Source organism: Thermobia domestica, chromosome 1, assembly GCF_964235325.1.
Source record: "Thermobia domestica chromosome 1, izTheDome1.hap1.1, whole genome shotgun sequence".
Lineage (NCBI taxonomy): Eukaryota > Metazoa > Arthropoda > Insecta > Zygentoma > Lepismatidae > Thermobia > Thermobia domestica.
This window is the reverse complement of record NC_137454.1, coordinates 45,057,166-45,067,775: the sequence shown is the minus strand read 5'-3', so window position 1 is coordinate 45,067,775 and position 10,610 is coordinate 45,057,166. Positions and strand designations below refer to the sequence as shown.

General features: G+C 35.1%; 1 protein-coding gene across 1 annotated transcript in view; it reads left to right on the top strand.

The window, feature by feature from the left end:
• Positions 1 to 266: 266 nt before the first annotated feature.
• Positions 267 to 10,610, top strand: part of tamo (PUB and ZnF_RBZ domain-containing protein tamozhennic) — a 42,626-nt gene continuing 32,282 nt past the window's right edge. The window contains exon 1 of the mRNA XM_081757117.1: positions 267 to 631. The gene's annotated coding sequence lies outside the window, so the exon portion shown is untranslated. The remainder of the gene's footprint in view (positions 632 to 10,610) is intronic.

Sequence of the window (10,610 nt, the reverse complement as noted above, 5' to 3'; positions counted from 1 at the left end):
GTGGATCCATGACCAACTTCTATGGGGGGGGGGGCTATAGGTTTTCTTACTGCTACTTAAAGATACTTTTAACAGCTTCAAACTCTGGGATGGGTTTTATTTATATGAATAAAATAAGAAAGTTTCCTCTTCTAGGAGAGGCGATCGCCCCCCCCTGGTTCCGCCATTGATGCTATAGGAACTTGTATCATTGCTAAAACACATTTTCACAATCATTGTTTAAAGGCACACCGATCCACAGTTGCTGTAGGTACGGAACGAAGCAGGAACAAATTAACAATAAATCGATAATTAAACAGTAGTCGGCTTTAAAGTCTAAGGTTTCACCCGAAATGTTTTCATGTGGTAATTGTCATTTCTTGTGAAACTTCTTCTAAATACTGTGTATGAAGATACAGTAGTAATTGATGTGTTGCTGAAATCAAATTAAGAGCACATGCGAGAAATCACATGACATTATTGGAGAACGGAAAACGATAGCGGAACCTATTAGTGAATCAGTCATGAAACTCCCTGTTGGTTGCTAATTTTATCGTTTTAAAGTTAGAAATGCGTATGCGTGAGATCATCGCACGATGGGAATTTTTATGTTAGGCGAGTGACCTGTAAAAATACATCTTTCATTCTAAAGGTATGAAAGTTACGATTGTATTGATATTGGTTGCATGTAACAAATAGGTCTTTACTATTAGAAAATGAATAGTGTCAAATATTATGTAATTATGTGTTGCTATCAAAAGACTGCATATTATTGTTGGGTGAAGTAATATAAACTTTTATAATTCGGAGCTGTTTTTCTCGGGTAGGTTATGTCTTCATTTGCATCAGTTTCAGCAGATCTCGTTTCAAATAAGAGTTAATTGATAAATTTTCGGTTTTTAAGAAACAATATTACAAACATTGTAGCAATTGTACAATAAACTGTCAGGTAGTACCAAAACGTAGCCCATGAATATAATTATATATGTACATTAAGAGCATTTTGAAATGTTAATTCGAAATATTTTAAGGGTCAGATTTAGAATAGTCCGTCATGGTAAAAGAAAAAAAAACGCTTTAAATGATTTCCTAATACGTGCTGGACACATTAACATGGCGCATGTCCAAATTAGTACAGTTTAATGATACGCGTGTAAACTGAAGTGCGTTAGAAATGATTGCATGCTATGATATTACCTGCTATCGTACTATATAGTTATTTCTGTGAAGGTCAATTTTAGGCGCACTACTCGACATTAATTCACTTTTTATTGTCCTCCAAAGGATTTACACTGCGCGACATAACATTACCCTACTTAGAATTGATGAAATTCAAGGGGCTGCGGTGGCTCAGGGTGCTTGGGGACCGGGTTCGATCCCAGCCGACGCCAAGTGAACTTTGTGTTGTACAAGCAGCGTGTGTGTGGGTTTCGTCTCACTTTCTTCATTCCACTATTTCATTCATTTCTCATCATAACCATCTCCTTTAGCCTAGCCGGCGTAGGACGTAACACGCAGAAAGATTTCATTTGATGAAGTTCTGCTCTTTTTAATAAACATTGCAACTATTCTTAAGGTCGAATAATTGCCAATAAAATCTGTAAGTATCAATATCAGTTTCATGCACTTTTTAATTTCGACAGCCTATAGAAATTAGGCTTCCACTCCTGTATCGAAAAATAAAAATACATCATATTTGACACTGGCACCATGATGAAAGTAAGAGCTGAGAAACGAACCACCTGCACCCACAACTAACCACGTGAAACATTGAAGACGGTGACAAGATGACGTCACACAATATCCATGATTCTCCGTTCAAGCAAAAAAGAAAGAAAAAAATCAAATGCACCACATGACTTGATACCAGCAACCAAGTTAGTGGAAAAGGTAAGCTCTCAAAACGGAACCGAAAGATCAAATCACTGAATCGAAATGAATAATATGGCTAAGGTAAAGACTAGTTATCACGAATGCTATCTCTCCGAGTCAGGGCAGGGTAAAACTTGTGAGCCCGAAAGGGTTGCATCTTAAGGAAGCAGGAACGTCAGCGACGGTGGGTATAAGCGTAAGCAGCGAATACGCGTGGGTTTTCGGAATGATACTGCAATCTAATAGTATTTTAATGGTTCGCACTTTAACGCTATACTTCTAAACAGGGTTGGCAAAAACCATGGTTTTTATTGAAAAAAAAAAATAAAGATTTTTTTTATTAAACCAGGTTTTTTTAGTTTAAATAATTCGCTCTATGTATTCATATATATGGACAGAAATAAGTTTGTTTCGCCTTGGTGTTATTATGCAACAACCGGGTTATGCTGGAAGGGGTCACATAAGCTTAAAGCGGAATCCAAACCGCCTCTCGACTTACATCCGAGAGAAACTGTCCTCCATTTGAACTTAGAACCAGGGCTAATTGGCCACAAATGCGATATGTTTGCCGACTCACGAAGAAATCCTGATGAAAATACGTTGTACTAATCTTTACGTAGGCCTCCTCGTTAATGTACTTGTCAAGAATCATTTCAGAAGAACAAAAAGATAAACAGTTGCAGAAATGAAACCATTATACAGAATTACATATGGACAATTTTAGAAGTACTACAGAGTACAGAAGAACTAATTTAATCCAAGTTAGTTAACAACGACTTAATTTGCATATCAGTAAGAAAAGTGAATAAAGATACGAAGTATTTGAGTCCACTTTGGCTCAGACACATTTATACATAAATAGTTACAAAAGATACTTCTGATTTCACGAAATGTCTCTCGTGAGGTTTGTATGACCCACCCACCCACACACACATAAAGTATGGCATTTTGATGTATTTTGTCAATAGTAAACATTATTAAAACGATACAATAATGAGAATTTTTCTTTGATTGCAATTGCATAACAATAAACTAAAAAGATTACAAAAGAAGCATTTATAAACTTATTTTTAAAAAAAGTTGCTTTTGTGGTATAATATTTTTAAATGGGAAATTTAGGTCTGAATATAATATACGGGGGTGAAACGTGATAACCCACAAATGTGTGTTCATCAAGATTTTACCAACACTTGCACTTTACGAACATTTTTAGTTTTTTGGTTTAAACCATTTTTAAACCAGCCAACCCTGCTTCTAAACATAAAATGCAGCTTTTGTAAGAAATACTCTCCCAGTGGAAAATAGTATCTAATACAATCATCTTTCATATGTACTCATTTACCTTAAACCACTTGTAATTATTTTACACTAGTAACTGTACATTGTTAAACCTGAAATACAGCTGTATTAGTTAGTATTTAATTCTGCCGGCTACAGAAATTCGTTCCTTATAAACATGTTTTTCCATCTAGAGTATTGAATTTTACTTGTAAATTTTTACAAAATGTGGTGTGCCTAAACTTGAGCAGCACCATTATTTCTTCACGAGATTCAGCCATAATGCCTTAGAAATCGTTTCTTAGAGTAGGAGTTACCCCCATAGCAGAATATGCCGCGATCTGCGATGTGATCCCAGAAAATTTCCTGCGCCTGTGCAGAAAAATTGCCAAAGGAAAAAATAAATAGCCATGATATGTGTAGATGTCTTAAATGCACGGACGACTCATATAAAAATAGTTTGAACTGTTGTTTACGTCGTGTAAAGCGTATTTTAACAATCACAAGTGTTTCTCCTGCAGAAAAGTTTTGCAGAATTTTTTTTGAAGAATTCCTGCAGAAAATTTTTGACTTACAAAGGCTCATCGCAGAAAGATAAAGAAAGTTCTGCCATCAGGGAGTTGCATTCATAGATGCAGATTAACTGTATTCCCGTTACAGATATAACTGCGGCGTCCAGGCATATGCCATAAAACGACAGGTTAAAAAAAAAAAAAAAAAAAACTTATGCTAATGTTGCTAAAAGCGAGATTGCTATCTAATCAATTCAAGGCAGGACCTAAGCAAGAATGCCAGCGCGGCGGTGCGTTTGCAGGGAGGAGGCGCTTCAGCGATGTACCGTAGGATATGCGTATAAACTATGGTAGTGCAAAATAAAGTTGATATCTCTCAAAATCACATAGGTTAGAGTACCTGTAATGATTTCATAGTTGTAATACTATACTTGTAAACATAAAATAAAGTTTTCGTACATCGTGCGGAAATGTTTCTTGGGGAAAGTCAGTGTTCTATGCAGTTGTCTTTCATACGGAAAAATTCATTTTAATAGTAGTATAGGTCTTGGGCATTGGTGCTGTATCGCCGGACCACATAAAAACAAAAAAATAATAATAAAAGAAGGAATATTATTTAGTTTTCCCCCCAAATTACTAGGTTGTGACCCTGGCTCACTTGGTAATTGGATTATTGGTCGAAACACAGTGTGGACGTATCGCATAAAAACTAGTTCATAAAACACGAACCAACTTGTGCTAGTTGGCCACTAAAAATCACGAATGCTATCTAACCGAATCAGAGCAGGAGGGTAGGAATATGGTCTGAGGGGCTGTGTCCGCAGGAAGCAGGCGTGTCAGCGGTGGTGGGTATACGCCTGGACGAGGATAGTCGAGAACACTTTATATGGCATAAAATGCCTGACTTATGTGTTGAACAGCTTTGAGGTAGGTACTAAAATGCCATTCAAAGAGTACCAAAATGTAACAGATTAGGTTAGATGTTCGTCCTCTTTTCTGTAGTTTTAATTCGTTACCACACTTACGACAACGGAGGTCCGGTTTGGATTCCGAGCGGGAACTCATGTGGTTCGAATTCCACGTTAATCAGTACGTCCACGTCGCTGAACGGGACGTTAAACTTATAACATCAAAAACAACCATTTTCTTAATTTCATCTATTCTCCTCATTGGCTTTCACTTCCTCTTCTTCAAAACACAAAATAAATCTTCCAATTCACCCGTCAAATTTCCTAAAATTGGTCCAGCGATACAGCACTTAACCCTAGAACTTGTAATGGTTTCACAGTTGCAACATAACCCTTGTAAACATAAAATATTGATTTGCTATATTCTGATAAATTCCTCCGACAATGGAATTTCATATCCTACACAATCCGGCCGATCATCAGGTTACCTCTGGATCGTAGGTCGTAGTTCAATCCCAAGCCAAGTAAGTTTGCGGGGACAACATCCTGTCCGTGAATTTTCTAAGGGTATGTCCGTTTCCTCCCACAATCTCATTCTACCGATTTTTCCATCGATCACTTGCCTTAATCATCGTCTCCCTTAGTCTGAAGGGCATAATCGTGGGACTTCATTTCCAATGATCAGACAACTTTGTTTCTTCCAAGATGTACTCGAGATGAACGAAAAGATGTTAGCAAATGAGACGTCTAGAGAATAACATGGATGTGGAAGTTTCCGTATTGCAACTCATGAATAAACGGACAAGGTCCTTGAAACATCATCTTCGCGTCCATTATTGTACACCTTGACGCGATGACGACACCTTGCTTTTACAACATTTCTGGATGCTTGCAAGCAAAGTTTCGGTGCATTTTGTGGTGTGTCGGTCTTTTTTAAGTTATGAGAGTTATGTCAGGGTCCATACTGCTCAGGGAAGTTCACGGAAGAAGACTGGAAATCCGGGAAATTTTATAAAATATATGTTTTCTAACATTAATTATATACTAATATCAGCTTAGCCAACCATTATAATGGACTTGGTTCAGATTTTTATGGAAGGTAACTGGAATGTACACTCATGTCCAAAGTTATTGTCGCATGTCTATAAATATGTTGTTGTAGGAATAATATTTGATAACGAATTCCCCCCGGTATTTCTTATAATGTTAATAAGTGTATAATCGGCAAAGACATGTATGTGGCAAATTCCATATCAAAAGAGCAATAAATAAGAACAATAAAACGAAAATAAAACTTAACTTGTTCATTTAGCAACATTTTGTTTTACTCATTCTAGTTTTCGTATTTATAATTTGTTCCTATGAAATTTACCACAAGTATTCATTTCCCGATTATACACATAGTATCAGTATTAAAAGTACCCTGCAAAGTCATTATCAAATTATATTCTTACAAGAAGACAGTTGTAGATATGCGACAATCATTTTGGACATGAGTGTACGTATGAACAATTCATTACTATATGTCCCTATGGAATAAATGTTCTTATTATTTATTCTTTATTTATATGCCAGCGTCATCTGACACCTGTCTTGAAAGTCAGGGAATTTCATGCCAAAGGTCAGGGAAGTAGATTTCTCCAGATCAGTAGGAACCTTGTATGTTTCATATCATAAAATTAAGGAGTTTCAATAAGGAATGTGAATCTCTAATTTCCATAAGTACCTATGATAGTAATAGTAGTAGTATCCTTTCATTTTAACTTATTCATACATTAATTTTGAATAAGTCTGCTATTCTGAATACTTTACAAATGAGCATTAAACAATGGATGCTTTATAAAAGAAAAATAAAGTTATTAGAATTGGGCCTATCGAGAGACCTCCATGAGAATTGTTTAAAATACATCCTCAGTCAAGCGGGCATTTCATTGGCATCAACCTAATAATCAAAATCAATGTTATATCCGACGTGGAAAAGTCAGAGAATTTTAAGTACGGATTTTTACGTCTCAGAATTCATTGTTTTAAACCTTTATTTTGCTACAGCAGGCATTTCTGGTATAATAAGAGATGGCGGTTCTTGAAACTGCAAATACAGTTTCACAGATAAGATATTTCTATCACATAGCACGGATTTCGTTAGTTTCAGGTTTATTCAATTAAGAATAGTCAGAAATACGGCATTTTATTTCAGATTTAAAATGAGTAAGTTTGATTTAAATCAATCACCCTTATACGTACCGTAGAAATTTATTGTGTCACCTTTCGTACGCATGCTTCTGTGTTTAGTTCCAGATGAGTTCTATTCTCTGTGAATTTGAAGAGGCAATATAGTTTTATAACCAAATGAATATAATGTAGCACGGTTTCACGCGTAGAGCACATTTTAGAACTCAGTACCAAAGTACTGTACTTCAGGAAGGAAAATAAATTATTCGAGATATTTCGATATAATCGAATAAACAGTAAAGTAAAAATATTTGTGCGGTTACGCAGTTTTTATACAAAAACAAGTAAATGTCAGACTCAGACTGCTGTATATGTAACCAATTGAAGGAAGCGTGCCCGTTCCGCTAGTCTAGTGGTTAAGTGCAGATCCCGGGTTCGATCCCTGGTGGGAGACGCAATTACGGTGGGTCGGATTTTACCTTAAACTCTAGGTTCTAGTCTCGTACATTTTGATGCTGGAAAGGAACGCTAAACTTCAATAAACATATATATATATATATTAAGAAAGTGTCTTGGTGAATTTGTTCTTAATTTTTTTGGTGATACCTTCCTTGGTAGAAACCTTCCATTACTTTAACATTAATATTAATAATGGAGCTGGTTCTCTATACTTAAACTAAAGAACACAGATAATCAAAAGAAAATAATCCAAGCTCGTTTTGTGTATTATGATCTTCCTCCATCAATGAGTACACAGACAAGCACTCGGCACTTAACAACAACAACAAAAACAAAAAGTTTCTATTTGTATTATTTATTAGTACACAGCAAGGATCGTGCACAATAAATAAATAATAAATCAGTTAATAATGCTCCAAGAGCATTGTCAGAACTAAGTTAAAAATAATTAACTCGCTTTGTACCAATTGTTCTATGTACTTTATTATTATACTTATTTAAACAATTCTTGTAATATATGTATCCATTTATGTTTTCTTTGAGAACTAAAGTTTTTCCACATGTTTTGTTTAAGAGTTCTGTTAAAATGTTCTACGATATGTTGTTGTACGAAGACATATGTTCAAAATTGATAAATTCGCAAAATATCATCTCTCTATGACTTACGGTTCCCGAGATATGGCTCCTGAAAGCTCCCGAAATCGGAACGGTTTTTACCAGTATCTCGGGAACGGTAAGAGTGTCGCGAAAAATTCAATCACTTCTTTAGATAGTTTTTGATGCTCTATTAAATAGATGGCTCAAAATTGAAAGATTCGCAAATAACAGACAGACATAGAGAATTCACAAATTTTAAAACATTCTGTATTAAATTTAGACAATAAAACTGTGATATACTTTCACTTTTATGTATTAAAGTATCATCTACGAAACGGCAATGCTTTCAATGTATATATATATATATTCTGAATATTCGTACTTCTGAGACAGCTTACTTTGTTTCACAATGCTATAGAAAATATCACAAATTTCAAATATTGATAACTGCGAATAATAATATTCACTTTTCTTCTCACTAGAATTGATAATATGCTACTATTAACATTCGTACTAATATACATTACATCACAAAATATCTCAACATTGATTACTACGGAATAAAAATTTGTTATATTGAAGAGGATCGTAGTGTTTCGCAATGCCAAATTCCTAAATTGAGCAGTGAGATATCTGTTGGAAGTTCAGAGGTGATCGTGGTTGTGTCAACATCCCCTAGTGTGGTGTGCAAAAGAGGAAAGGGATTAAGTGAAAATTTCACCTTTTCACTACTTACACACATTTACATTTAATCACAAATACATCTACGTACACACAGAGATGTCCTACACATTTTCATTTAATTTAATTTTCACTTTTCTCACTTTATATATAACCTGACTATCTGAGTAGCTGACCCTTTTCATCTCACTGAAGCTTCTTCCCCATTTTGACTTTGATTTACCTTTGTTTTGACAATTCTTTGATTTGCCTGATTTTGGCATGTTCTTTACCTAATCATGACTATACAGAATCCTATTTTTAATTCTGTCAATTTCTTAAATATATAATTCAGGCACTTCGACTCTCATATCGGCCAATAAATGCAAATGGCGTCGTCCACTATTTGTAAAATTCTTATAGAATTTTCTACAAAAGTATTTCAATTATTGTACAAATAATTCAATAATTTTACATTTTTAGCACGCTTAGCCTAACTTGCTGATGCACCAATTATTAAACACCGTTAATGGTGATGAAGACAAGACAAAAGAATTCTGTTGAACTGCCTCGAACGCTTACATTTACATAATAAAACAAAAATATTAACTAAATATTTGTGAAAGATAACATACGTGTATCTATATATTAAAATGCTAGATTTATATATTTATCCTCAATCTTTTCGACAATGTGATCTCGAAAACCACAAGTGCTAGAAACGTGCTGTTTTCTCTGGTCGATTCCAAGTTTTATGTAGATTGTCCAGTTCTAATTGAATATATATATAAAAAAACGTGGCCGTTATTTCTTTATTACAGTTTTTAGGAGTACACTGGAAGTGTTGAAATTTTAAAAAAGTAAAAAAATAATCATATCCTACGAGTCATACATTCCAGCACAACATTGTTGTATATAGGGGTTGTATATCCCTCAGACGCTTGTTTCAAGGCTAAATAATAATGAAAAAGGAAAAATAACCATTTGTCCAGGCTAAGATGAATCTTTATTGTTTGGAATGTTTTGCCCAAGAGCACCGTATATCATTGACATAATTGTGTATGTAATGTATTTGCTTATTACATACTGCATGCAAGAAGAGAGAAAATGCTTATCATACATGAATTAGAAACTCCAATCGGAAGTAGGCTCAAATCTTGGAAACTGTACGAGATACTGAAAAAATAGTCGAAAAAAATCTTCCCTTCATGGTACGCCTTGCCGCTTTTTATCAAGACGTCTTTCACTTGTGTGTGTAAAGGGACATGTACAGATGCTGTGAGGAATGACAAGGAGATTCATGCTCATATGTGAATGATGTGTTGTGTAGAGAGTGCAGGTTCAGCGCAGAGAATGCATTAACAAATACGATAAAAATAAGTTATTCGGTAATCTATTAGGACAGTGCACCACGAAAAGTTATTTAAACAAAATTACCTTTTTTACGTCTGTTTAGGCGTTTAACAAGAAAAGAGCTTCGTCTTCCAAAGAGCCAAAATCATAACTAAACTGGTACACTAAATATGAAAAAGAGGAAAGTAGGAACTGTTCCACGTAATCCTATTTCTGTGTTGTAAGCTGTAAGGCATGTGGTAGCAAACTTGTAAGTTGCAAGGAGAACAGTATTCAGTTCATTAATATGTGACATGCTTCACCATACGTAACCTGAGCCGCAATTCATCAATGACACATAGTGCGTAATGCATACTCCACTTTTCTGTTCACCGTACAAAATTATATTCTCTCAAATTATTGATAAACAGTCATTATAACTTCCATGTAATAACTGGTATCTAGAAAGTCATTCAGGTTCACTTAACGTTTATTATTATAATCGACAAGAACCAATCGTTCACTAGCACCATCCGTCACTCACCCATCACCATGCAACTTGCTCAAATTAGTTCTGGAGTGGTTCACTTGGAAGTCACAGCCATACCTGCGCCTTCATCATATGCGGTACCGGTACTATAAGTGATTTGTGCCACTGAAACTTACCCTAGTGTAGTGTACACTATTCGATGCGAACAAAGCTTTAGCATCTTTCGTGCGATGAGTAATAAAATTATTCTTTCTTCCACTGCGGTATAAAACCCCATGTGACAAACTGTAAACTATTTCAATCGAACGATTTTATCTGTTTTCATAGCAATTCTTTCTTTTTTTTAAGTTC